Source organism: Sciurus vulgaris (genome assembly GCF_902686455.1).
Source record: "Sciurus vulgaris genome assembly, chromosome: 8".
Lineage (NCBI taxonomy): Eukaryota > Metazoa > Chordata > Mammalia > Rodentia > Sciuridae > Sciurus > Sciurus vulgaris.
Window position 1 is genome coordinate 106,607,244 of NC_136468.1, and position 27,354 is coordinate 106,634,597.

The window sequence follows — 27,354 nt, forward strand, 5'->3', positions numbered from 1 at the left end:
TTGTCTTTTAAAAGTTCAGGAATATCTGCTCCTATATTTTCTCCTGAGATTTTTATAGTTTTTCTTTTTACATTTGAAACTATGATTCATTTTTAGTCAATTTTTGTATATGGCATGAGGAAGGGGTTCAAGTTCTTTCTAAATGAATTGACTGTAAATGTGAGGATTTATTTTCAGAATGTCAATTTCATTCTGTTGATCAATCCATCTGAATTCCAACATTAAACTGTTTTTATTGTAAATCAAATTTTGTATACTTGTGATAAATATGGATGACTGGGATTTTGTGGAAATTTTTATGTGTAACCACATTTGATGTAGTAATATTTTGTTTAGGATTTTTTGATCTATAATTAGAAGAGAGATTTTATTTTCTTATAATGTTGTGGTCATATTGTTTGTGTAAATGGTTTCAAGTCTCTTAAAACAAATGTTAAAATGAGTTTCTTCTTTATATTCTGAAAGAATCTGTACATGATTTGTGATATATATTCCTTATATATCTGGAATAATTCAAATTTGGAAGAATATCTAAAATTGGTAATTTTGGTCTTGCATTTTTTGGGTTTGGCAGAGACACAGAATGAAGAAAGTGTGTGTAGATATGGAAAAATGTAAGTATATATAAAGATATTAATTTTGTAAATAGAAAAGAAGAATATTTCTGTGTATGCATGCATACACATACACATTAAACACAAAGAAACAGAGGCAGAGAAAAGAGAAGGTTGATTTACTTGGGAACTGGCTTAGAGTTCCCAAGTAAATTATAGGGTTAGCAAGTCTGAAATCTTCAGAGTGAGTCAACAGATATAAGACCAGGAAAGAGTTGATGTCACCACTTGAGTCTGAAGATCAACTGAAGACAGAATTCCCACTTTGCAGGCAACCTTGGTCTTTCTTTCTTAAGACATTTAACTGGTTAAGGCTCATCCAAATAACAGAGGGTACTATGCTCTACTCATATTCCACTGATTTAAATATTAATTTCATCTAACAGTATCTTCACAGCAGCACATCTAGAATGGTATTTGGCCAAATATTTGGATTCCATGTCCTAGTCAAGTTGACACATAAAATTAACTGTCACAAGTCCTATCCTTTTCTACTTTATCAACACTGGAAAGAGTTCTGGTCTTTAAAGTATAACTGTTCACTTTATCAATTCCGCTTTTGCATTTTGTTCATTTATAACTCTTTTTTCGTCATTTTATTCTTTTTATATTTTATTTTATTGTTTATTTATTTTGGTACTGGGGATTGAACTGAGGGACACTCTACAACAGAGTTACACCTCCAGCCCTTTTTTTTTTTTATTTTGAGATAGGGTCTGTTTTGGTTGGCTTTTTCATTACTGTAATCAAAAGACCTGACAAGAATAATTAGAGGAGAAAAAGTTTATTTTGAGGCTCACAGTGCATAGATGACTGACTGCATTTCTCTGAGATATGAAGCAAAACATCCTGGCAAAATGTTGTGGAGGAAAAAAACAGCTCAGGACATGATGATCAGGAAGCTGAGAAAGAGACTAAACTTGGCTTATTGGGGACAAAATATATATCCCAAAGGCATGCCCCCAAACTCTACCTGACAACAGTTACCACCCAACTAATCTCTATTAGTGGATTAATTCACTGATTATTACGTTAATGCTCTTATAACCCAATCATTGCATTTCTGAACTTTCTTACATTGCTTCACACATAAGCTTTTGGGGCACACCCAATATCTAAAACATAATAGTCTCCCTAAGTTGCCCAGGTTGGCATTGAATTTGAAATTCTCATGCCTTATCTTCCCAAGTCACTGAGATTAGAGTTGCTGGGCCTCCATTTCAGCTATTCTATTTTCATTGAATTTAATTTATATTATTCTTGTAACTTCTTGTTATAGATATTTAGAACATAAGTTTTCAGTGTCTCTTCTTTCTAATATACACATTTGATGCTATACATGTTCCTTAAACAGTTTTGAGTACATCCCACAAATTTGATATAAATGATTTTAAGTTGCATTTAGTTAAAAATGTTTTCTAATTTCGATTCAGATATATTTTTTTGACCCAGAGTTTATTCAGAATTCTATTAGTTAACATCTAGACATTATTGGTAACTTCTTCTTAGGTTTCCATTTGTATATTTTTCATGTCACTTGCATTTCAAATTTGCATTGAGTCTGCAGATTGCAGCCCATCCCAGGAAACCTTGGGTGGAGACAATGACCTCTATGTGGTGACCAAAGGGTCAGGACTGAGCAGGTTCTCACTCATAAGTAGCAAAGAAAAGTGAAGCTGCCTTCAATAATACCGTGGGAAACTTCCATTCTGAAATAAATAACTACAGGAAAGAACGCTAGCTTTTGTTTTAGGTCAACAAAACAAGATGACTGTACCTAGATATTATGCTACTCTTAAGAACAGTGATCCTATTTGCCTTTGAAAAATCACATTTGAATTATGGCTCACTCAAGGATAGCCAGATATCCAAATTTACATTTTACCTACAAGGGAAATAAAAAACTTCCTATAATGTTTCTCTGATTTGTCAGGAAATATAATCAACATACTCAGCACAGAAAACAAAATATGAGACCTAGAAAAACATAACCCACCAGTACTACACTTATTTAAATGAAAACCAATAAATAAATGTTTGACAAATGACTAGAACAGCAGAAAGATAAGTATAATGTCTACCTATTTCCACATCAAAGTTAGGGAGTTTTGTGGATCTTCCATTGCACATAAAAAGCTCTAATCTTATCTGGTAATAGAAGAACCCGTGGTCTTGGAAGGAGAAACATTTCTGGTACAAAGCCTGGACAGAGGCCTAAACATCCCCTAACCATACATGTCTCAGACAGAAAGATCCTAATGCTGCTTTTTAGCTCTAAACCTATATGATATGAATGATAACAAAACTTGTCACATTTTTATCTACATGTAAAGTTGAAACAGTAAGAACCATGAATTTCCCCTGCTTAGGTATTAACTTTAATAGGCTCTCATTCTAACAAAAAATACCTCTTGAAACTCTAGACTATCCAGTCACCTCATAAGTAAATAAGAACAGTTAAAACAGCAAAATTCTCACATGTGACTCCCACATGAAATGCTAACAAGAAGAACCAATAGGCAAGGATGAAAATTTTTCATGAATCAGAAAAGATTTCTGAGATTGTCTTAGCACAAGATAACCTAGAGAAGACAAGTTCCTAGTGCTGTGCGTATGCAAATAAAGAAGCTCTTTAACAGACCAGAAGACACTTCCCTGTCCTGCAACCTGTGTTTAAGAATTAGTAGGAATTGATTAGTGTCCAATGCCCCAAATAATACTTGGAATGTATTTACTTACTTAAAATTGTGAACACCACTAATTAGTGAAAGAATTATCATGTATTAATACAAATGGCTCTTTTTAAAAGAAATCCAACTATACAATATGAATCAACATAGATCACTGTAGGATGTAGGAAAAAACTAAATGAATCAAAACCAGTTGGTGAGGAAGGGCTAGAAATGAGGTAGTCCTTGGACAGGGCTTGTGAGAAATTCTACCCATTCCTAGAGAGGAGAGCTCATGGTCACCTTCAACTAGTCAGTTTAATTCACATGGTAACATTATTATTATTGTTATTTTTATAGATAGTTGTGTTCATATATTTATATTCAAGAATTACTCCATATATCATCTACTTCATCACCAGCCTCTATATTTCTGTCTCAGTTGAAGAGTTGATATTTTCAAAAATTATGTTAACCTTGGCCATCACAAGCATCAGTCATTCTAAATATATATATTTATGTATTTTTAGGTTGATATTTAAGGGCCACTTTGCATGTTGTTACCCGATGAAACCAGAGACAAAGTCTGCAGTCAAGTCTGTCGTACCCAGGGTAGATAGAGCAGCATCCTATGGAGAAGACCAGTGGAGGACAGCTTCGGTGTAGAAAGTCACACATTGCCACACAGAACTTTTCTGAACAGTGCTGAAGGGACCAGGATACAGGAGGGAAGGAGGATACATCATAGATACAAATTAACATAACATAGGGTTGAACAAATATGCTGTCAGAGAGCTTAAAAAAATAAAAGCAATTTATCAGTGCAGCATATTGGGCAGGTCCCATAAGAAAATAGAAGTACTTTATCTGAACAGAGACAATAATATGAAAAACTGTTTTAAGACGTGTTATAGCAAAAGGAAATGAAACCAGTGTGCTGAAGAGACATCTGCAGTTTCAGGTTCATTGTAACACTATTCGCAATAGGCAAGACACAGAACCAACCTGAGTCTATCAAAAGATGAAGAGGTAAAGAAAATGTGGTACCTATACACAGTGCAATACTATTTAGCCTTAAAAAGATGAAATCCTGTCATTTGGGACAGAATGAAACTGGAAAACAATTGAACAATCTGACTTAAATATAGAATTTTAACCTATTTGACCTCATAAAAGTATTAGAAAGTGGCTATCGGAGGCTGGGGAGGGGAACTGGGTAAAAGGGAGAGGTTGGTCAGTTGGTATTTATTTGTAGTTGATAGGAGGAATGAGTTCTGGTGTTCTATAGCACAGTAGGGCAACTATAGTTAACAATAATGTATTGTATATTTTAAAATAGCCAGAAGAATTTTGAATGCTCTTACCACAAAGAAAATGATAAATGTTTGGGATTATACATATATTTATTGCTTTGATCTGGTCATTACAGAATGTATATAGGTAACAAAATATTATACTACAACCCATAAATTGGTACAATAATGAAGGGTCAATTAAAAATCAAATTTTAGCTTTTCTTTCTGAGGGTGACACTGTTGTGGGTGAAACAGCTCTGTTCAACCTGTTACAGCCCCTGACTCACTGCTACTCTGTCCCCCAGAGAAACAAGTCCATCAGGAAGCCATGCTACCATAGTCATGGCTTCTAAAGATGCTAGAAGGTCACCCATCGAACCAAAAATGAGTCACAGAATTAGAATTATCTTTACCAGCCCCAACATGAAATCTCTGGAGAAGCTGAGTACTGACTTATTCAGCAGCATAAAAGAAAAGACTCCCACACTGAAAGGACCCCATTCATATGTCTACCCAGTCTTTGAGAATTGCTACAAGCAGAACACCTTTTGGTGAAGGTTCTAAGACATGGTATGAGTTTCAGATGAAAACCAACAAGCAACTTATTGATTCACACAATCTTTCTGAGACTGTAAAACACATTACTTCCACCACATTGAACCAGGAGTGGAGGTTGAAGTCACCATTGCAGATGCCTAACTCAACTATTTTAATACATTTATTATCAGTTGTTAAAAAATAAATTACAAAAATAAACACAGTTTTTCAAATTAAAAAAAAAAAATTTGTGGAATACCTAAGTGGAAGTATAAGAAAAGGGCACTAACAAATTGTGGAGGTCACAACTGCAGGAAGCAGCCATTGCTTAAAAGCCTGGGGAGAGAGAGAGAAGAGGCTAAAATTATTAAAACTCAAAAGTTTGGGAGAAGGCTTACTGTGGTGGGAACCAAATTCCTGAAAAGGGGTTACCAGCTGCTCATTCTGAAGAACATAAGGCTGCATTCAGTCACTTCTTCAGGTAGGAACCTCTTCTGGGACAGATGTGTTTCTGAGGGATTCTCACAGCAGCAGGAAGCCCTCAGGAAACAGGGCAGGGAGGAAGCAGGAAGTCTCTCCTTAGAGCTCCTATCCTTAGCAGAGGCTCACAGGGAGCAGATGGTAAAGCAGTAGTGTGGTTTTTGTGGTGGTCAAAGGATACAAAATTTCAGATATACAGTAGGAATAAGTTCAAGAGATTTATTTTACAATGTGGTGACCATGGTTGAAAACAGTATATTGTAGTCTCAAAAATCACTAAAAAAGTAAATTATAACTTCTCTGCACAAAACATTTAGTAGGTGAGGTAATAGATATGCTAATTATTAAGCTCAATAACCATCCCCAAGTGTATACTTTTTACAAAGCAGCATTATGTTGTACAATACAAATATACACAACATTTTTGTCAAATAAAAAGTAAAATAAAGTTCCTTTTCAATATACTGAATTTTTATTTGTGTAATAATTTGATATTTATTCAATAATTAAATTCTTTGTAATAGCACACTGACAACCTTTAATTCATAATTAATTCTGAGTAAATAAAACTATGGAAATATTTCTTTTAGTCAAAACAAACACTTTTTCCAATGAATTGTTTTTTTTTTTTTCAGAGAAGCAGCAATTTTTTGACCAAAAAATTTTTATTCAAAGTTATAGTCAAGCAACTTGACAATACAGAGGAAAATTGCACCACAGAATGAGGTCATCATGCACATTGAATAGCTACTACTTGAATATTCACTAACAAATCACAAACAAAGAAAAAAAATAGAGAAAAGCTTTCCTTGACTAGGAAGAGGCCATGTCCATTACCACTTTCCAGGCTTTAGAAGTTGAAGCATTACAGGGCTCTCAACATTTCAGCAGAATTGATAAGATAATTTTTTCAGATAATTTAAAAAATTTTTAAAAATTCTTATAAAGTTGTGTTGTAAAACATCAAAAATCTAAACTTTACAATTTTTAATATTGCTTGTTCAAAGATCCAGTACAAAATAGAATACATAAAAATACAAATAAATAGAAATATATATATTTAATACACAAGATAAAATGAGTGTTTGCCCATTTAAATAAGCACACTGAAGTGCCTAAAAATGTGAAGATATTCTTAAACAAAGTGGCAGATGTCAATTCAGCAAGCAACTTTATTTAGCTATGTATTCTTTTTTTTTTTTTTTTTTTTTTTTTGCGGTGCTGGGGATTGAATCCAGGGCCTTGTGCTTGCAAGGCAAGCACTCTACCAACTGAGCTATCTCCCCAGCCCTAGCTATATATTAGCTATATATTCTTATTAATAACATTTCAAATTAGCAAATTTTATTTTTTTCACTTTATAAACTTTGTAAGTAGTAACTTCAGCCATAATGATCAGTCATGATAATACTTAAATCCTAGAAGACATGGTGACATTGATACCTACTTATGTTTATGATGGCAATTTAATGTGGTGATCATATTCTCAAAGATAAAATAAAAAAATTAAAATCCTCCATCACAACATTTTCTAGACATCCAGATCTTCTGTCTCTTCAATGCTGTGCTTAGAAATCTTTCTTAACACCTATGACAAAGAAGTGAATGCATATTTCAATGTTATCTGAACAGGACAAAAGAAATGGGAAATCCTGACTATCCAGTAATCAAGTCTAGTATCCTGATGAAGCAGGAGGTATTTCTAAAGAGAATCTTTCCTGCATAGATCCTTATTATATTTACTATAACCAGTGAATCAAATTGCTATACCTCCTCTAAAACTCCAAAACTATTTTTTTCATTACACAAGAACAGAAAGAAAATATAAGAACAAATAGGTTTGTTAAGCTAGTGGTAATTTGTGCCTTATTTCATTCTCCAATATGTATCATATTCACATTATACAGTGATTTTAAACAAAACTCCAGTGTGGAAAAGAAGCCAGAACATACACCCGGTTGGACATATGTGCTGTCCAGGTGTGACATGCCTCCTAGACTCAAGACAAAAGCCGTTAGGCTGAAAGCTAACAGCAGCTAGTGGCTTTTCAGTGGGGGAAGGACCAATTCCCTTTGAACCTGCACAGATTCTTCAGTCAAGTGATTTAATTAGAGCTTGCTTTTCCCAAATTGCTTGTGCAGAAATCCACAAAGTTTATAATGCAAACCAGGAAATTGATTCAAACACAGATTGTTCTGGTAGGCGCCAATAAAAGTTCCTGTCCCGAGTCACAAGGTTTAACGCTGTACTGAAGTGGTGCCACAGAGTCTGAGAAAAGACGGCCCCATTTTATTAGTAGGATCAAGGATACCACCCTACCTTTATTTAAAGTATTACCATATGTTGTAGATAATATGATAAAACTAGAACTAAGTCTAGTTTTAACATCAGGCCACTAATGGGAAATAGGAAGCCCAAAGAATCCTTGTCCTAAAATCTTGAAAATTAGTTTTGTAACTGACAAGCACAAATGTGCCTTTATTTTGGCTAGTCAGTAGATCAAAATGGTAGCTCTATATTCTCTCTGCTTCTGAAAACTTGAAAATTTATTTTCTTTCTTGTGTGTTTTTTTTTGGACTGGGGATTGAACTCAGGGATGCTTAACCACTGAGCAACATCGTCAGCCCTTGTTTTTATTTTTTCATTTTGATACAGGAGCTTGTTAAAATGCCTAGGACCTCACTAAATTGCTGAGACTGGCTTCAAACTCATGATCCTCCTGCCTCAGCCTCCCAAGTCAATGGGATTACAGGCATGCGTCACCATACTCAGTTAAAATTTATTTTCAAGAACATTCTTGGATATATTTTCTTGCTGTGGATCTTTGTGTTTATTTATTGTTACTTGTTATTCAAAGGTTAAGTTTAGAAGGTTAATCGCTCTCTACTCCCCCGCCCCAACCCTGCAGTAAAGCCCTCAGCATTAGGATACTGAAGCAGGAAGAAGGTAGATCAGATGAATTTTCAGTGGTCTGTCAGTTAGTGAGATTGACTTTTTTCTTTCCTGAGACTGAGTTATAGAGTATGAGCATCAATAATGTGAGGACCCCACATCTGCTGCTAAAGGAAAATGTGACTGAAGGAACAGACAGAATATCCAAATCAGATGACCTGAACTGACTCACTTGTAAACCGTGTATTCTACCCCAAGCAATTCCTTTGAGATGGAATGATTGTGACTAAGTATGACCTCAAAAAATTATTTTCAAGCATAAGTTCAACTTTATATGTGAATGTGTTTCATCTGTAAAATAGGATGTTATTATTCTGGGCTTTTTGGTAACACTACAACTCAAAATTATTTCAAGGCAGGAACTTTAAGCAACCACTCTGATAGATTTTCACAGCTTTTTAGTTTGGTGTCACAGGAGTGCCATATCCTCAGAGTTCCATTTCTTCCCTGGTCTTTACATTCATCTCTACTAGAGACAGTGGAGAGGAGAAGGGATCTGCATCTGAAAGGGTCCCCCTTTTAGAGGAGACAGCAGCATGGAGTAGCAGACACTTCTCTGGCTTATTTCACAATAAGGATGTCTGAGAGCTGAGCCCTTGACCTTCCTTATGCTTCATGGTGGAAGGAAGAGTTGGCTTGCCACTTAAATGGTCTTGAGGATTTTTTTGTCAGTATCCTTCTTGCTTTCATATAGAAGTGAGTTGTTGGAGCTTACGAAGTTCTCATTGTTTTATGATGTTTGCAAATGAGAATTTTGCCTGAAATGTCACAGATTGATAGAAACATTTACCTAGTCAATTTGGCCCCAGAGAGCTATTTTTCAGAAACCATGATTCCCCTTCCTCCTTTGACATAAAGGAAGAAATTTAAGAAACTTCAACCCATATGTATTTTCAGATGTTATTTTAGGAAATTTTGTCTTTGTTTTTATGAATTAGAACTCTATACCATTTACTGTATGTTCTTGCAAATAGAAAAATGTAAAAATAAAACTGGCAGGATAGCTCAGTGGCACAGCATTTGCTTAACATGTATCTGATCCTCATTTTGATCCCTAGGACTACCAAAAAAGGGGGGGTGGTGTAGGAGAAAGGTATTGTCTGGTATTAGAGCAACTCTTCCTTGATAAAGAACTGCTAAGAACTCATAAACAATGCTTTAACTTTGTAGTATTTGCTCCCAAATGCACTGATATCAGGTGACCCATATGAATTTGCTAATTTGAAATTCCACAGTGGCTTAATATTGGCAATTTCATAACTTGTTATAGTATATGGATTTGAACACATTAACTGCTTGTTCAGTCACTAGATTTTATGCAATCTTCACTGTTTTCCTCACTGAGTTTAAGGGGCTTAATAGTTTGTGAAAAAAATCACAATCAGGACATAAAGATGACTGAATCTATAGTGTGTAAGAGGCTAAAGCAGAAGGAAAGCTGCAGGAGAGAAAATAGAACATGGGATAGCATCTATGTGCCATGTTTAAGAATTGATAGCTTATTCTTGCATAAAACTGAGTTTCTTGCTTTAATTTGGACAGGAAATGTTTGTAAACATGATAAGAAGAGATAACATTTTTTGTTCTAGGAAAGCCAAAAGAGGCAGGGAGAAATGGCCAATGAGGTGAAAACCCTTTCAAGGCAAAATGGAAGGAATTGGACAAAGGACATAGACTGAGGGAGAATGAGAACTAGAACAGAATTTAATGCAGGTATGGCCAGCCCTGCCAGATGGAACAGAGGAAAATAAGATCATTGTTGAAAGCAATCCATCAGATTGAGCAGTGAGGTTAATGGTACCTTTTTTGAAAATAGATTCAGGGAAATGGTAGCGTAGAGTTGGTGTTAATCCTGCTCAGTCAGGAGATTCTCTGGTGTATATGTCAGTCAGGCGCTTCTGGGTCCTATACCAGAGAGAAACAGAAACAATGCTGGTGGATTGGATGAAGTCTGAGGATTCTTCTTTTCTAGAATTTCATGATTATAATATTCTGTGATAAAACTATGGGTTCAAGTTTTTCTCCTTATTTGTGGACTTATCTCAATGACTTTTCCTCCCCCTTGTCCTCCTTTCTTTGGGTATAGATTAAAATTTTTGTCAAATCTATAGAACCTGCTATAGATTGACTATATATATTTCTCCAAAGTTCATGTTTAGCCCCAATCTCCAATATGATGGCATTAGGAGGTGGGACATTGTGAGATTATTAGGATATGAGGACGGAACCATCATAATGGGATTAGAGAGTCCCCAGAGAGCTGCCTTGCTCCTTCTGCCACGTGAAGACACAGCCAGAAGATGCCATCTGTCAACCAAGAAACAGGTCCTTCCCAAACACCAAATCTGCTGTGCCTTGATCCTGAACTTCTAGCTTCCAAAACTATGAAAAATAAATTTCTATCATTTGTAAGTCACCCAGCCTACAAAGACCAAGAACCTCCTTTCCCCAAATGCAGGTTATCAAATATCCATAGAACTCAGGTTACAAAGTAATGGATTGAAATGTTTGAGAACTATGCTGGTCAGTTGAGTCATTGTGCTATTTGAAGTTCCTCTTTAAATGCTCCTTTTTATAAGATAGAATTTGCTTATTATTGCATTTCTTTTTTTTCAATGCATTATAGTTATATACAATACTGGTGTTCATTTTGACAAAATCATACAAACATGGGATATAATTTGCTCCACTTCTGTTTCCAGTATTTACTCTTTCCCTATCCAGTTCCCTCTCTTTTCCTCTACTTTACCAATCTCCTTTCTATTTATTTGTAATTTGTTTAAATTAGTGTTTCATAGATATACATAAAGATGAAATTCACTGTGGTATATTCATATATGTACATAGCATAACAGGATACAAATAGGAAAAGAAGTCAAATTATCTGCTGACGACATGATCCAATATTTAGAAGACCCAAAAAACTCTACCAGAAAACTTCTACAGCTAATAAACAAATTCAGCAAATCAGCAGGATACAAGATCAACATACATAAATCAATTGCTTTCCTATACTCTGATAATGAATCTGTAGAGAAAGAAATCAGGAAAACTATTCCTTTCACAATATCCTTAATAAAATAAAATAAAATGGGAATAAATCAAACTAAGAGGTGAAAGACCTCATCTTTTATTGATAGTGGGATAGAGTACTAGAAGAAATAACTTTTTAAATTCACTAAAGATTGAACCTGGGGTCTTGTGCTTGCAAGGCAAGCACTCTACCAACTGAGTTATATCCCCAGTCCTCCATGCTGTTATCTTTATAATCTTTTAGCCTTTTTTTGTTTTTGTCTCTTTGTTTTGCTTCTACATAACTTTAATGTTTGCACTATGAATTTCAGTGACTATTGATTTGATCACACTGCTCATGGATCCTGGGCATATTTTCTTAGCTGTCATCATAATCTCAATAAATTTCCCATAAAACCCTGAGTATAGCATTTATTTTTAATTTTAAATATCTTCTTGGCAACTGAGTTGGAAGTTTACTAGTTTATTTTAAAAAGTATCTGTAATAACTCTTCTTCTTAGGAGTTGTCCACATTAGCTATCATTTTATATATATGGTTGCCTGGGGATTTAATCCAGTACAAATGATCTTTTCTTTATCATAGCCATATCAAAGATTAGAAGATATCCATGCATAGTAAACCAGATTTAGAAATAATCTAAATGGATCTCTACTGTGCTATCAACAATTCATGTACAAAGAAATCTCTATAATAAATGACACTTTTAAACAATTAATTCTTAATAGTAATGAAGCACATACAAATTGAAGCAAGATAAAGGCAACTTTTGTAGCTACTAATGAAGAAATATAGCATTATGGAGACTGCAATAAAATTGGTGAACTTATGAACTGCTAGAGGCAAAAACCTGGAGTATTAAGAGCTTACACTTGTGGTTAACTCCTTTCATTGTGGTAACTCCACATGCCAGCCATTGTGTGACATGGTGATTAGATTCTTTAACAAAGTAATCTCCTCTGTAATTAACTTATGCCAGGGTAATTCCAGAAAGCAAAGAGTCACATGTCTAAAGACTATTCACTAATGTGTCATTTATATTAGCAGAAAATATGGTTTAATTACATTAGGATTTGAAAATTAAGTAAATTAAATAGAATATTATATAGGCATTACAAAACTGTAGAGATTAATCAAATATTTGTCATATAAAACTGAAAACAAATGCTACTGTTCAAGTTTTTAGCCTTTAAAATGTTAATGGAAAAATAAGCACTGTTGTCTTTTGCTTTAGATTGGTAATGGATAATACATCTCACAGAAATAGGACAGCAAAACTTACATAGCAATTTCTTCTTTAACTACTATTACCTCTGCTATATAATTTTCATTGATCTACAGTGAGGACTGGATTTTCCACACTTGTTGACTGGATCACAGTATGGTGTTGAATCATTTGGATGAGCCGGCAGACATGGACTTGCGCATTGAACATTGCCAGACAAAGGAGAGACTGTCACCTGAAAAGGTGCCTCCATTCTTAAAAATGCCAAGTATTGACTCTGTGAACTACCCCCTTTTCTATCCCCTATGGAGGGAAATCTTGCCTATGTCTTTCACTATGCTGTCATTGAGATGGGGACTTCAATAAATCAGTCTCCAACAAAAAAAGCTTATTTTACAACCCTTGATAGACCTCTTGTGTGGTGTCCTATGATCTGCAAAATCATGGCTGTCATATTGTATGAAATATATTTCTTAGGCTAACAAAGACTTTTAATCCTTCTTCATCCTCCCACATAAACTGTTCTTTTTTCATAACTCTGTAATATTGCTAGCTAATTCTTTTTTGCTATTTTGAAATGTGGGATACTGTGAAATATATGTTTGATCTTCCTCTGTCCAATTTCTCGATATACGTATCCTAAAATTCTTAGACCCTATGGAATGATAAGAGTATTTTTGGTAGGTTAGTGAGATGACTGATGGATAGGGCCCCTATATAGCTAAGATGGTGGCTGCTCTCAGGAAACACCAAGTCTTGATCAGAAGGTTGGTATTTTATACACTTCCTGTAATCTCTGGGAAGGGAAAAAGGGTTAGAGTTTGAGTTTTACCACTAATGAGCAATTAATTAATTAATCAATCTTGCCTTTGTAATGGGATTTCTATAAAATCCCAAAGGACAGGGTTCTAATGAACTTTGGATAGCAATACTTGGAGGTTCCTGGAGGGGACTATACCCGAAGTGCTCCATACCCCTTCCCACCTTTCTCTCCCTGTATATCTCTTCATTTGTATATTTAGATATATTTTAAAATAGAATAACATGAATAAAGTGCTTCCTTGAGGTCTGTGAGTAGACTGAAGAAATTATTCAAGCCTGAGGGAGAAGTCATGAGAATCATCAATTTACAGTCAATTGGTCAGAAGTTTTGGAGCTCAGACATGACTATGGCAGTCTTGTGGGACTGAGCCCTTAACCTTTGCATTTCAATACTATCCTCAGGAATAGTCTCTGTGTAATCAGTTTTTCATGTGACAACAATGCTGGACAAGAACAGCTCATAGAAGGAAAAGTTTATTTTGACTCACAGTTTTAGAGATCTAAGTCCATGGTTGGCAGATTCCATTGCAGAAACATCATGGTGGAAGGGTATGGAAGAGGAAAGTTGTTCAGCTTATGGCAGTCAGGCAGGAGAGAGAAAAACAGAGAGGCTGGGGGAAGGATCCAGAGACAGTTGTAGATCCCAAGGTCACAACCCCAGTGACCTGCCTCCTCCAGCCATGCCCTACCTGCCTACAATTACCACACAGTTGTCCATTCCAATTACTAATCCATCAAATGGTTAATCCACTGATTAGGTCAGAGCCGCAATCATTCCATCTCTGAACATGGCTGCATTGCCTAATTTGTGAGCTTTGTGGGGGATATTTCAGATACAAACTGTTGTCAGATATGGGTTGGCCTCTCGGGAAGGGAGTGAGTGGACGGTGCCCCTTTGCCCAGACACCGGGAGCCAGGTTCTGTGACACAGACTCAATTTATTCAGGAAGTGCAATAGTTTATATATGAAGTGAGAACCAATCATTTTAATGAGATAGCCAGGCCACTGCTCAGGTTACATGTTTACACTACTGTACTACAGGGAAGAGTAGACTTCTACTGGGGACCAGGGAGGCCCAAGAGGCATTGGGTCATCACAGAGTGTTCTCATGTGACATGATGACAGCCCAGTGTTCTGTGCTCAAGCCCAGTCCATACCTTGGATCCATGTCTGGTACACCCCAGGATTCTCCTCAACAAACCATGACAGTGTCAGAACTGAACTGAATTAGAGGACACTCAGCTGGTAGCTGCTACAGAATCTACTGCAGAAGTGCTAGGTTGGTGTGTATGGAAACACCTCAACCCACACATCTGTTATCAGAAGTTTTATACTGAGTGAGTCTATAAGTATAGGAAAAACATCCTTGGTTTTTACCCTGTAAATTTCAGACTGTGGTAAAATGAATACATTTAACTTCTGATTTCCTTGTTCAAACAGTCAAAACTGAGGTACTAAAGAGAATGATGTCCTATTTACCTGCTTTGCCCACTTTCTGGGGAGAGGCCCCATCCAGAGTGTATCCTTGTGAGTATAAGCATTTTCTTTCTTTCCCAGAAATACCCAGTTGGCACCATATGGCCTGTTACCTTGCTCTCTCTGACTTCCTATGGTTGTTGACTTGTCTACAACCACACCAGGTAATTAGCCAAAGGGGATTCAATATATAAAATTTGTTATGCAGACATTGTAGGTCTGAAACAGTAGAGAGGGAAACCCTATAGCATCACAAAATGAAAATACAGTAAGCGTCCACCCGCTCAGCCTGACATCCTGAGGAAGATGGGATGCAGGGATCTTATGTCATCAGCAATTCAGTCATCTGCCTCAAACAAGTACTAAGTACCCGCAAGGGTCTTCCTACCAGGGGAGACTGTACAAGTAGAAAAGGGGTTGATCCCTTTCCTACCCACCATGGAGGATCATGTCTAACACCTCTTTAGCAAAGACAAGTTAAAAGGATTGCAAATTTATTTGATAATAGTCACATGACAAAGGAGCCTTCACATTGAAGATCCATGAACCCCCAGTAAACACTCCATTTTTATACTTGTTCTCAGTGAATCATGGACAGACCTGTAGAAATGAGACTGGACACAGGGGTAGGAGCTACTAGTAATAGACTAAGAGGAAACCCAGCAAGACCTGTTCAGGTTCTTTTTTGCTCCTCATTTGTAGCATTTCTTCCTCCTGAATTTGGGACCAGATCCTTCTAGAATGAGTATTAATTTCATTATGGCCAACTCTGAATGAGAAAGACAGGAGAAAGAGTAATATGTTTTGGTTTTATCGCAGGCTCTTGGAAAAAAAGAGCATTTAGGAAGAGGAACTCAGTTTCTTTGACTTGCTTTCAGGAGAATGAGGGCAAGAGAATGAGAAATCTTGCTTATGAGGCTGCTTCTAAGGCCTTCACTTTGAGGTATAGTTTTCTGAGCCTAAACCGGTTTGGGGAAGTCTTTAAGCAGAAATGTGGGCTAACCAGAGACCTTGGAAAATTTACTGAGCAAAGGAAAAGTTAGATGCAGGAAGAGAATATAACTGCCCAGGCACTACAAGCAGAATGCCTGAATTAATACTGGGCCAAAGGAATGGAGAGAAGTAAGTGGTGTGTCTGTCAGTAGAAGGCAAAATCAGCACAAGCTGGAGTCTGGTGAGATACAGAGAGTGAAGGAAAGGAAGTGGGAACCTTCTGGGTGTCGAGGAAGGCCATCCTGATGGAGTCGATTCCATTAGCCAAGGACCTTCCACACAGGAGAAGCAGGCCCACAGGGGGCACGATGGACATAGAAGAAAGACTCCATGCATCTCTAAAGGCTAAACACTGCACTTATTCTCTTTAGGAATCAGAAATTAAAGCTTAAAGGAAAAGCCAAGGAGTTGAATGTAGAAGCAGCTGAAGGTAGGAGCAGCTGAAAGCTTGAATGACCCTACAGTTGGCCCTGTTTCATCACCATGGTACCTGTACTGGGCAGTACCTGTGTAGACCCAGTCTCTTTGTTGGGGAGCAGGGCTGAAGAACTGAGCTGTCAAATCCCTCTGCCCAAGGGCAGTACAGAGAATGAGGCCTGGCAATTCGGCAGGGCTTCTGCATAAGCTCCATAAATGTAGTGTACAAATATGGTGACCTCAGTTCTATTTTCCCAGAGTTTTCTATTCTTAGTCACCACACAGGCTCTCCACTCTGGCTAGCTGTGCTTTGTGCTGAGGTCACTGCTCCTGCTGTTGCCCTGGCTTCCCAGGAGCTCAGTTCAGGGGTAGTTCTGGTTCAGACACTTTTATAGATTAGAGACATCATCTCACGACCTCCCTCTTTAGGGTCCCCTCTGGCACATTTTATCCTAAATCAACCATCTGTGTTTAGTTATGTGAAAAGAGTGTCATGATCCAGGGGCAGGCTGCTTGGAATCTTCTCTGTGCAACTCTGTGAACATTATGAACATGGGAAATTCACCTGGTCTCTCCATACCTTAGTTTCCTCCTCTGCAATACTGAAATAATTACCAGCACCTCTTGCCTCACATATTTGTGGCTAGATTACATGAGCTAATATCTGTAAAGCACTTAGAACCCAGCACACAGCAAGTGCTACACAAGATTTTAAGGAAGGAAGGAGGGAAAGATGGAAGGGAGAAAGGAAGGAAGGGAAAGACAGAGAGGAAAGGAGGGAGTAAAGGAAAAATGATGATTTTTTAAATTGTAAATAAACTTTTAAATTTCCAGAGTCAAACTTTCAACTTGGCATTAAAAAGATCTTATAGTCTTAGAATCTAGTGAGACAAAGTTAACCTAAATTTTAAAAATATGTAATATTTATAAAAGATCCATTTAAGAAAATAGCACATAATGGTTTAAAAAATAAATTGATACAAGGAAAGAAGGAAATAAATGATCATAGATACAGCAGCCGATTCACAAATAAACAAAAGAGAGGTTGAACTTTCCATCTCGGATGCAGCTATGGATTGGCTCATAAATGTCCCCCAAAGACCCACAAGGCTTGGTCACCAGCCTGCCATCCTATTGGGAGGTGGTGAAGCCTTTAGATGTGGGACCTAGTGGAGGCATGTCATTGAAGTGGGTATTGGAACCCCAGCTACTGCCTGTCTCTTTCTCTCCATTTCCTGGCTACCATGAGATAAGCCTCCTTGCTCTACCAAGAACTCCACTGCCTCAGAAGAAACAGCACTGCCTTTATTTTATGTTTTGCCTCACTACAGGCCCCAAATGACCATGGGCTGGAACTTTTGAAACTGTGAACCAAACTAAACCTTCCTTCTTGAAGTCATTTATCTTAGATATTTTGTCAAAGTGATGGAAAGATCAATGACACAGATGCAGTGACATGTCAGATAAAACTCATTACCTGCTATTTTAAAAAATTGTAGTTCAACAATGTAGTTATAATAGCTTGATTTTTTTTTATTTTGGTGAAAAGCAACACATTGAGATCTATAAAAGACACTGAAATAGAAATAATTAGCAATGGAAAGGCTTGCAAGGTCTGTAATTTTGAAATAAGAAATACAGGAAAAATAAATGCAGGTGATAAAACTAATGTATAGTCATACTGGTAATGATGTCTTTGATAGACAGCATGACAGACTTTAATATCAACAATTGACAGATAAGAAAAGTGAGGCTTGCATAACTTGCTAATGGTTGGCAGAAGTGGAATTCTAATCCACAAATAAACTCTACAATGTTAATAACACCATCCTAGGATGAATGGGAAGGTCAAACTGGATCCTAACTTGGAGAAAATGGCACAGATGTAATACCAAGTAACTTCTCCTTCCCTTTCCTCCCTACCTCCCCACATCACCCTTCTTTTTTTTCACTTTCTCTCTCACTTTATTGTTTTCTCTCTCATATTACCTTATTGGTATTTTTAAAGTTCAGACAGCCTTTCTTATTTAATTTTTATTAGCACATATTAATTGTACATATGAATGGTGTTCAGTGTGATATCTCCATGAATGCGTAGAACATAAGCAGATCCAAGCCAGTCTCCCTTTATCCACCTTCTCCCTTATGCTTCCCACTCCATAGTAATCACTAGTCCACTTTCAGGTTGACCATACTTTGGCTTCTACATATGAGAGATCATGTAGTAATTGTCTTTCTGTGTCTGGCTTGTTTCATTTAATGTTCTCAAATTTCATCAATTTTCCTGATAATAGGATTTCATTCTTCTTTATAGCCGAATAATACTCAGTTATGGTGTGTGTACACACCCACACACCCACACACCATATTTTCTTTATCTGTTGTTTGAGAACCTGGGCTGGTTCCTTGTCTTAGCTATTGGAAACAGTGCCAAAATAAACACAGACAATTCAGGTGTATCTTTCAGCATGCTGATTTCATTTTGTTTGCATATATACTGTCTTAGCTATTTTGGGAGTGTGACTAAATGATCTGACAAGCACAATTATAGGAGGAGAAGTTTAAGGGCTCATGGTTTCAGAGGTCTTAGTCCATTGAAGGCTGACTCCATTCCTCAGGGATCAAGGTGAGGCTGCACATCATGGCAGAAGAGGGTAGTGGAAGCAGCAGCTTACATCACAGTGATCAGAAAGCAGAGAGACTCCACTTGCCAAATGCAAATATATATATATATATATATATATATATATATATATATATATATATATAATCACACTCTACCCGCCTCCAGTTATCACTCAGTTAATCCCATGAGGGAATCAATTCACTGGTTAAGACTCTCAAAACCCAATCATTTCTCCTCTGAACCTTCCTTACATTGTCTCACACATGAGCTTTTTGGGGACACCTCACATCCAAACCATAACATATACCCAGGAATGGGTATAACTGAATCATGTGATAGTTGAATTTTTAATTTTTTGATGAACCTCTGACTCCAAACTGTTTCACATAATGACTATACTAATGTATATTCCCACCAATAGTGTATTGTCCCTTTTTCTTCACATCCCCACCAGTATTTGGTTTGGTTTGGTTTGGTTGGATAATAGCCCTTCTAGCTGGGGTGACTTGATGTCTTGCTATAGTTTTGATTACTTTAAACTCTTTAGAGTAGAATCCCTATCTCAAGCAACTTCATAACACCCCAGGTACTTACTGTTGGGTACCAACAGATACTTAGTAGAACTGAAAAAAATCAAGATGTGAAAAAGAAAGCAAAGATTCAAATCATTAAGTAAAAACAAAATCTTAATATTTAGCATGGCATTCCTCAATCTGAATACTTTTCACATTTCCATGACAACCTTGCAAAATTTGCTGAATATTGTCTTTTTTTTTTTTTAATGAAAGAGGACTATTAATCCAATTGGCCTTAGAAGGTAATGAATGATGTCAAACTTAGGAGAGAAAGAGAGAACAAAGCAAAAAAAGATTCCAATCTACTTCTCTTGAGATGTGTATCACAGCCTTCTTTTCATCTACAAAGTTGGTGCAAATTGAATCGTTTCCCTTGTGGGTTTTAGGTCACACAAAGTATTTTTGAACATGAATATCATCCTCCTTATCACAAAAGAAAACTCTCGTAAGGATGATGTATAGTAAAAACCTCTAGGGAAGACAAAAACTCCTCCTTTAAATCTAATTTGAAATTAAGTGCCTTGAGTTCTGTCAGTGCCTCCCATTTTCTACATTCTTCCCCCTTGACCCAATTCTTCACAGTTTCAATGGGAACATGAACAAGAGACCCAAGAGAGCCAAGAATAATACTGTCTGCCTAATCTATATTCATGTCTTAATGATTTTTTTCTCTCTTGCTTCATTAAACACACAGATTCACTCTGGCTCGGTCCCCTGCTGTTCTGAGAGTCTGAGAAGAGGCCAAAGCCTCTGAGAGTCTATGAGAATGGACCTCTGGGTGCATATACTCTTCAGGCAAGATCCAGATCTGAGATGCTCTTCTTCTCTGTGGCTCAGGTCTGGCTACAGGCCACTGTTGTTGAGCCCACCAGCTGGAAATTTTCAGCAGGCCAGACTGATCTGAGCACTGGCCTACCCACGTGCACCCGACAGGAGCTCTCCTCCTGGGACTTGTGAGGAGGCTGGATGGGTTGGGGTGGGGTGCTGCAGAGCCTTCTGGGGCATTGCTGCTGTCCTGTGTGATCAGCTCAGCAGGTTTGCGGGGACCAGACCTTGGGGAGGAAGTCTGGCTTACTGGAGACATAGTTCTGCTTGCTACCCTCTTTCCAAAGCTGCTCCCCACCATGGCCACACTTTAGCACAGAACAGGGAACAATTGGGGTTTTCCTCACTTTCAGTTTTCTGTAGGATCTGCCTGTCTTAAAGTTTGAGTTGATTTCATTTCTACTTACTTTCTATGCTATTTTGCAATGCCCTGGGGATCCTTTAGATTATTTATTTTGCTTCATTTGGGGTGGGTTTTCATATTCTGGTGTCAATTTTTTTTTAATTTTGTTGATTTAAACTATATTGAACTTAAAGTTTATTTTGTAAGAAAAATAAAAAGATAATCCTCATATTTACAATTCTTACTACTCAAAAATTATTCAACCTAGAATTAAAATTCTTCCAATCCAGAATTAAATATTTGATAAACCATCCAAGCAGTGAATCTGAAAATTAAGATTTTAATAAAATTGGTTGTCAGTGGGAGTGCTATAGTTTGTACCTGGTCTGTCTCTGTTGAAGACTTCCTCCCACTGGTAGGTGTTATGGGGAGGTGGTAGAATCTTTGGTCATGGGGCCTAGTTGGAGAAAGTAGATGACAAGGGGCATGCCTTTGAAGGGTTTGTTTTGTTGCTGGCCCCTCTCTCTTTCTCTGCTTCCTGGGCATCATGAGGTGGGTAGTTTTACTTCCTCACATGCTCATGATACCCTATCTTGCTCCAAGCCCACAGCCATAGAGTCAAGTAACTGGGGGCTGAAGTCTCTGAAACCCTGAGCCAAAATAAATCTTTCCTCTTCAAGTCATTTTTCTCGGGCATTCTGTCACAGTGATGGAAAGCTGACTAATGCAGGAAGAAAGATCATAAATACTCAAGCTTTACTTGAAGTGACAATGACATGGGCTAATATTGTAGAGATTCAATAAGATTAAAAATTATTGAATTAATTAATGGCAAAGGAATTACTGAGAAATCAAAATCAAGTCCATTTATTGTCAGATTTTAAAATAATTATCTTATAATCTTTATTATAAATAAAATTTATCAATTTTAGGTGAATTGATTAGGTTTCAAAAATACAAAGAACTGATTCAAGATGGCGGACTAGAGGGTGGCTGCGTTTCGTGTTGCTCCAGGACTCAGGACTCAAGAAGAGGAGATATAGAGAGTCTTGGGACCAACTCAAAGCAGCCGGGCGAGAATCTCCCACTGGGCAGGCGTCCCGGACGGGGCAGGAGTCCTGGACGGGGCGGTAGCCCCAAAAGCAGGGATCTTTGCAAAGTAGAACTGCCGGCGAGGCGCCCCTCCCCCCGCCGGAGCAGTGATCGCAGACAGCTGGGAGCATTGAAGAGGTGGCTGTTCACCACAGCGCTTGGACTCGGCGCAACCCACCCACGCTCTGGGAGGCTGCCCAAAGGAGAAGGTGCTCGGTGAGCTGTTTGGACTGAACGTGACCACCCCTGAACACAGGGGGCTGCCCAGAGGAGAAGGAGAAATACGGGCTCGGCACGTCGCTTGGAATTGGAGCAGCTGTGCCAGGGCTCTGGGCGGCTATCTGGTGGAACAGCGTGGTGAGTGGTTTGGTCCCAGAGCATCCGTTCCTGAACACAGGGGTGTTGTCTGGAGAAGGAGGAGGAGCGCGGCGGGATGCTTGGGCTCGAAGTGACTGCACCAGGGCTACGGGAGGCAGTCGGGACAAGAAGGTGCACAGTGAGTTCTTGGGACTCGTGACGCACCAGATCTCTGGGTAACTGCCTGGTGGAGAAAGTGGTGCGTGGTGGGTCACTTGGTCTTAGAGCGACCGCACGGAACAACAGGTGGCTGCCAGAGGAAAAGGCGAGTGGCGGGTCACTGGGACTTGGAGCGATTGTAAGGGGCTCCAGGTGGCTGCTCAGAGGAGGGGCCACATAGCCAGGCGAAAAGTGCAGAGCAGGGTCCTAGACGGCTTCTTGGTGGAGGGCCCCACAGACAAACTGAGGGGCGGAGCGAAGGCTCCAGGACTGCAGGCAGCTTCTCTGAGGAGAGGCAGCCTAAGGAGATTCGTTTGCGAAGGGTGAGGCTTCCAGGCCCAGGAGGTAGGTCCGGGTCCCTGGGAACATTGCAGAAGAAGGCTGCCCAGCCCAGGTGGTAGTTGTGAATTGAACGGAACCTCTGGGAGGAAAACCGACCAGCAAGACCTCCCCACCGGATGACTCCTCCCTGTTGGGTGAGGTTCTCCCAAAAGGACCGTAAAATCAGAGACACAGGCCCAAACTGGTCTTGCATCAGCCCATAACCTACTTCCCTTCTGGATGACCATTCATCAGCAAGTGAAGGTACCTCTGCCCACTAGCAGGGAATATACCCCACCAGAAGGCCACCACCCCTAGGGAGTCAGCTCCTTTGTGGAGCACTGCATTATCAACTTCCTCCAAGATTTCAGGCTACTGAAGACTAAGAGGGGATATAATAGAAATCTTCAGGGATATTATAAGACAATAGAGGAAATCTGCAATATCACAGCGGTCAACTGATACCTGAACAATATGAGAAAACAAGGAAAGAAAATGCTGCAAACAAATCTAGATGTTACATCAATGAAACCCAACGACAGCATGGCAGAAGAAATGACAGAAAGGGAGTTCAGAATGTACATAATTAAAATGATCAGGGAAGCAAATGACGAGATGCAAGAGCAAATGCAGGCACTGAATGATCGCACCAATCGACAGTTAAAAGAGCAAATACAGGAAGCAAAAGATCACTTCAATAAAGAGTTAGAGATATTGAAAAAAAACCAAACAGAAATCCTTGAAATGAAGGAAACAATAAACCAAATTAAGAACTCCATAGAAAGCATAACCAATAGAATAGAACACCTGGAAGACAGAACATCAGACATTGAAGATAAAATATTTAACCTTGAAAACAAAGTTGAACAAACAGAGAAGATGGTAAGAAATCATGAACAGAATCTCCAAGAACTATGGGATATCATGAAGAGGCCAAATTTGAGAATTATTGGAATTGAGGAAGGCTTAGAGAAACAGACCAAAGGAATGAACAATCTATTCAATGAAATACTATCAGAAAATTTCCCAAATCTAAAGAATGAAATGGAAGATCAAGTACAAGAGGCTTATAGGACTCCAAATATACAAAATTACAACAGACCCACACCGAGGCACATTATAATGAAAATGCCCAACATACAAAATAAAGACAGAATTTTAAAGGCCGCAAGAGAGAGGAATCAAATTACATTCAGGGGGAAACCAATACGGATATCAGCAGATTTTTCAATCCAGACCCTAAAAGCTAGAAGGGCCTGGAACAACATTTTTCAAGCCCTGAAAGAAAATGGATGCCAACCAAGAATCTTATACCCAGCAAAACTTACCTTCAAATTTGATGATAAAATAAAATCCTTCCATGATAAACAAAAGCTAAAAGAATTTACAAAAAGAAAGCCAGCATTACAGAACATTCTCAGCAAAATATTCCATGAGGAAGAGATGAAAAACAAAGAAACAAATCAGCAATGGGAGGAACCATCCTAAAAGAATTGTCAAATAAAGGAAGAACCAAGTCGTCTCAAAATAAATAAATAAATAAATAAATAAATAAATAAATAAATAAATAAATAAATAAAATGAACCAAATGACCGGGAATACTAATCATATCTCAATAATAACCCTGAATATTAATGGCCTGAACTCATCAATCAAAAGACATAGACTGGCAGATTGGATCAAAAAGAAAGATCCAACAATATGTTGCCTGCAAGAGACTCACCTCGTAGAAAGAGATACACATAGACTAAAGGTGAAAGGATGGGGGAAAACATATTATGCACGTGGACTCAGCAAAAAAGCTGGGGTATCCATCCTCATTACAGATAAGGTGGACTTCAAGTCAAAACTAGTCAAAAGGGATAAAGAAGGACATTACATACTGCTTAAGGGAACCATAAATCAGCAAGACATAACAATCATAAACATCTATGCCCCAAACAGTGGTCATCCATGTATGTCAAACAAATCCTTCTCAATTTCAGAAATCAAATAGACCATAACACAATAATACTAGGTGATTTTAACACGCCTCTCTCACCACTGGACAGATCTTCCAAACAAAAATTGAACAAAGAAACCATAGATCTCAATAACACAATCAATAATTTAGACTTAACGGACATTTATAGAATATACCATCCAACCAAGAGCGAATACACTTTCTTCTCAGCAGCACATGGATCCTTCTCTAAAATAGATCATATATTATGCCTAAAGCTAATGTAAGCAAATAAAAGAAGATAGAGACACTACCTTGTATTCTATCAGATCATAATGGATTGAAGTTAGAAATAAATGAAAGAGTAAAAAACAGAAGCTACTCCAACACCTGGAGATTAAACAATATGCTATTACATGATGAATGGATAACAGAAGATATTAGGAAGGAAATTAAAAAATTACTAGAGGTAAATGAGAACAAAGAAACATCATATCAAAATCTTTGGGACACTATGAAAGCAGTATTTAGAGGAAAATTTATTTCATGGAGCGCATTCAATAAAAGAAGTAAAAATCAACAAATAAACATCCTAACACTTCAGCTCAAAGCCCTAGAAAAAGAAGAACAGACCAACATCAAAAGTAGTAGAAGACAGGAAATAGTTAAACTCAGAGCTGAAATCAACGAAATTGAAACAAAAGAAACTATACAAAAAATTGACAAAATAAATAGTTGGTTCTTTGAAAAAATAAACAAAATTGATAAACCCTTAGTCACTCTAACAAAGAGAAGACGAGAGAAAACCCAAATCACCAAAATTCGGAATGAACAAGGAAATATCACAACAGACACGATTGAAATACAAAACATAATTAGAAGCTATTTTGAAAATCTATATTCTAACCAAATAGAAAATTTCAAAGACATCAACAGGTTTCTAGAGACATATGAATTGCCTAAATTGAACGAGGAGGACATACAAAATTTAAATAGATCAATTTCAAGTAATGAAGTAGAAGAGGTCATCAAAAGCCTACCAACAAAGAAAAGTCCAGGACCAGACGGGTTCTCAGCCGAGTTCTACAAAATCTTTAAAGAAGAGCTCATTTCAATACTTCTCAAAGTATTCCATGAAATAGAAGAGGAGGGTACCCTCCCAAACTCATTCTAGGAAACCAATATTACCCTGATACCCAAGCCAGACAGAGATAAATCGAGGAAAGAAAATTTCAGACCGATATCATTAATGAACATTGACACAAAAATTCTCAATAAAATTTTAGCAAATCGCATACAAAAATATATTAAAAAGATAGTGCACCACGATCAAGTGGGTTTTATCCCAGGGATGCAAGGTTGGTTCAACATCCGGAAATCAATAAATGTAATTCACCATATCAATAGACTTAAAGTCAAGAACCACATGATTATTTCAATAGATGCAGAAAAGGCATTTGATAAAATACAACACCCCTTCATGCTCAAAACACTAGAAAAAATAGGGATAGTGGGAACATTCCTTAACATTGTAAAGGCCATCTATGCTAAGCCCATGGCTAATATCATTCTAAACGGTGAAAAACTGAAAGCATTCCCCCTAAAAACTGGAACAAGACAGGGATGCCCTCTTTCACCACTCCTATTCAATATCGTTCTTGAGACTCTAGCCAGAGCAATTAGACAGACCAAGGAAATTAAAGGAATACAAATAGGAAAAGAAGAACTCAAACTATCCCTATTTGCGGATGATATGATTATATACTTAGAGGAACCAGGAAATTCCACCAGAAAACTGTTAGAACTCATAAGTGAATTCAGTAAAGTGGCAGGTTACAAGATCAATGCTCATAAATCCAATGCATTTTTATACATAAGTGAGGAATCCTCAGAAAGAGAAATTATGAAAACTACCCCATTCACCATAGCATCGAAAAAAATAAAATACTTGGGAATCAATCTCACAAAAGAGGTAAAAGACCTCTACAATGAGAACTACAGAACACTAAAGAAAGAAATCGAAGAAAACCTTAGAAGATGGAAAGATCTCCCATGTTCTTGGATAGGCCGAATTAATATTGTCAAAATGGCCATACTACCAAAAGTGCTATACAGATTCAATGCAATCCCAATTAAAATCCCAATGACGTACCTTACAGAAATAGAGCAAGCAATCATGAAATTCATCTGGAAGAATAAGAAACCCAGAATAGCTAAAGCAATCCTTCACAGGAAAAATGAAGCAGGGGGTATCGCAATACCCGAACTTCAACTTTATTACAAAGCAATAGTAACAAAGACGGCATGGTACTGGTACCAAAATAGAAAGGTAGATCAATGGTACAGAATAGAGGACACGGACACAAACCCAAGTAAATACAACTTTCTAATACTAGACAAAGGTGCCAAAAATATGCAATGGAGAAAAGATAGCCTCTTCAACAAATGGAGCTGGGAGAATTGGAAATCCATATGCAACAGAATGAAACTAAACCCATATCTCTCACCCTGCACAAAACTCAACTCAAAATGGATTAAGGACCTTGGAATCAGACCAGAGACTCTGCAGATTATAGAAGAAAAAGTAGGTCCCGATCTTC

General features: G+C 37.6%; 1 long non-coding RNA gene across 1 annotated transcript in view; it reads right to left on the reverse strand.

Annotated features, from left to right (window-relative positions):
• Positions 1-8,710: 8,710 nt before the first annotated feature.
• LOC306667380 overlaps positions 8,711-27,354 on the reverse strand; it is a 36,133-nt gene continuing 17,489 nt past the window's right edge. The window contains exons 2-3 of the long non-coding RNA XR_013765516.1: positions 10,349-10,452; positions 8,711-9,305 (exon numbers count right to left, since the gene is read on the reverse strand). This is a non-coding gene — a long non-coding RNA (uncharacterized lncRNA). The remainder of the gene's footprint in view (positions 9,306-10,348; positions 10,453-27,354) is intronic.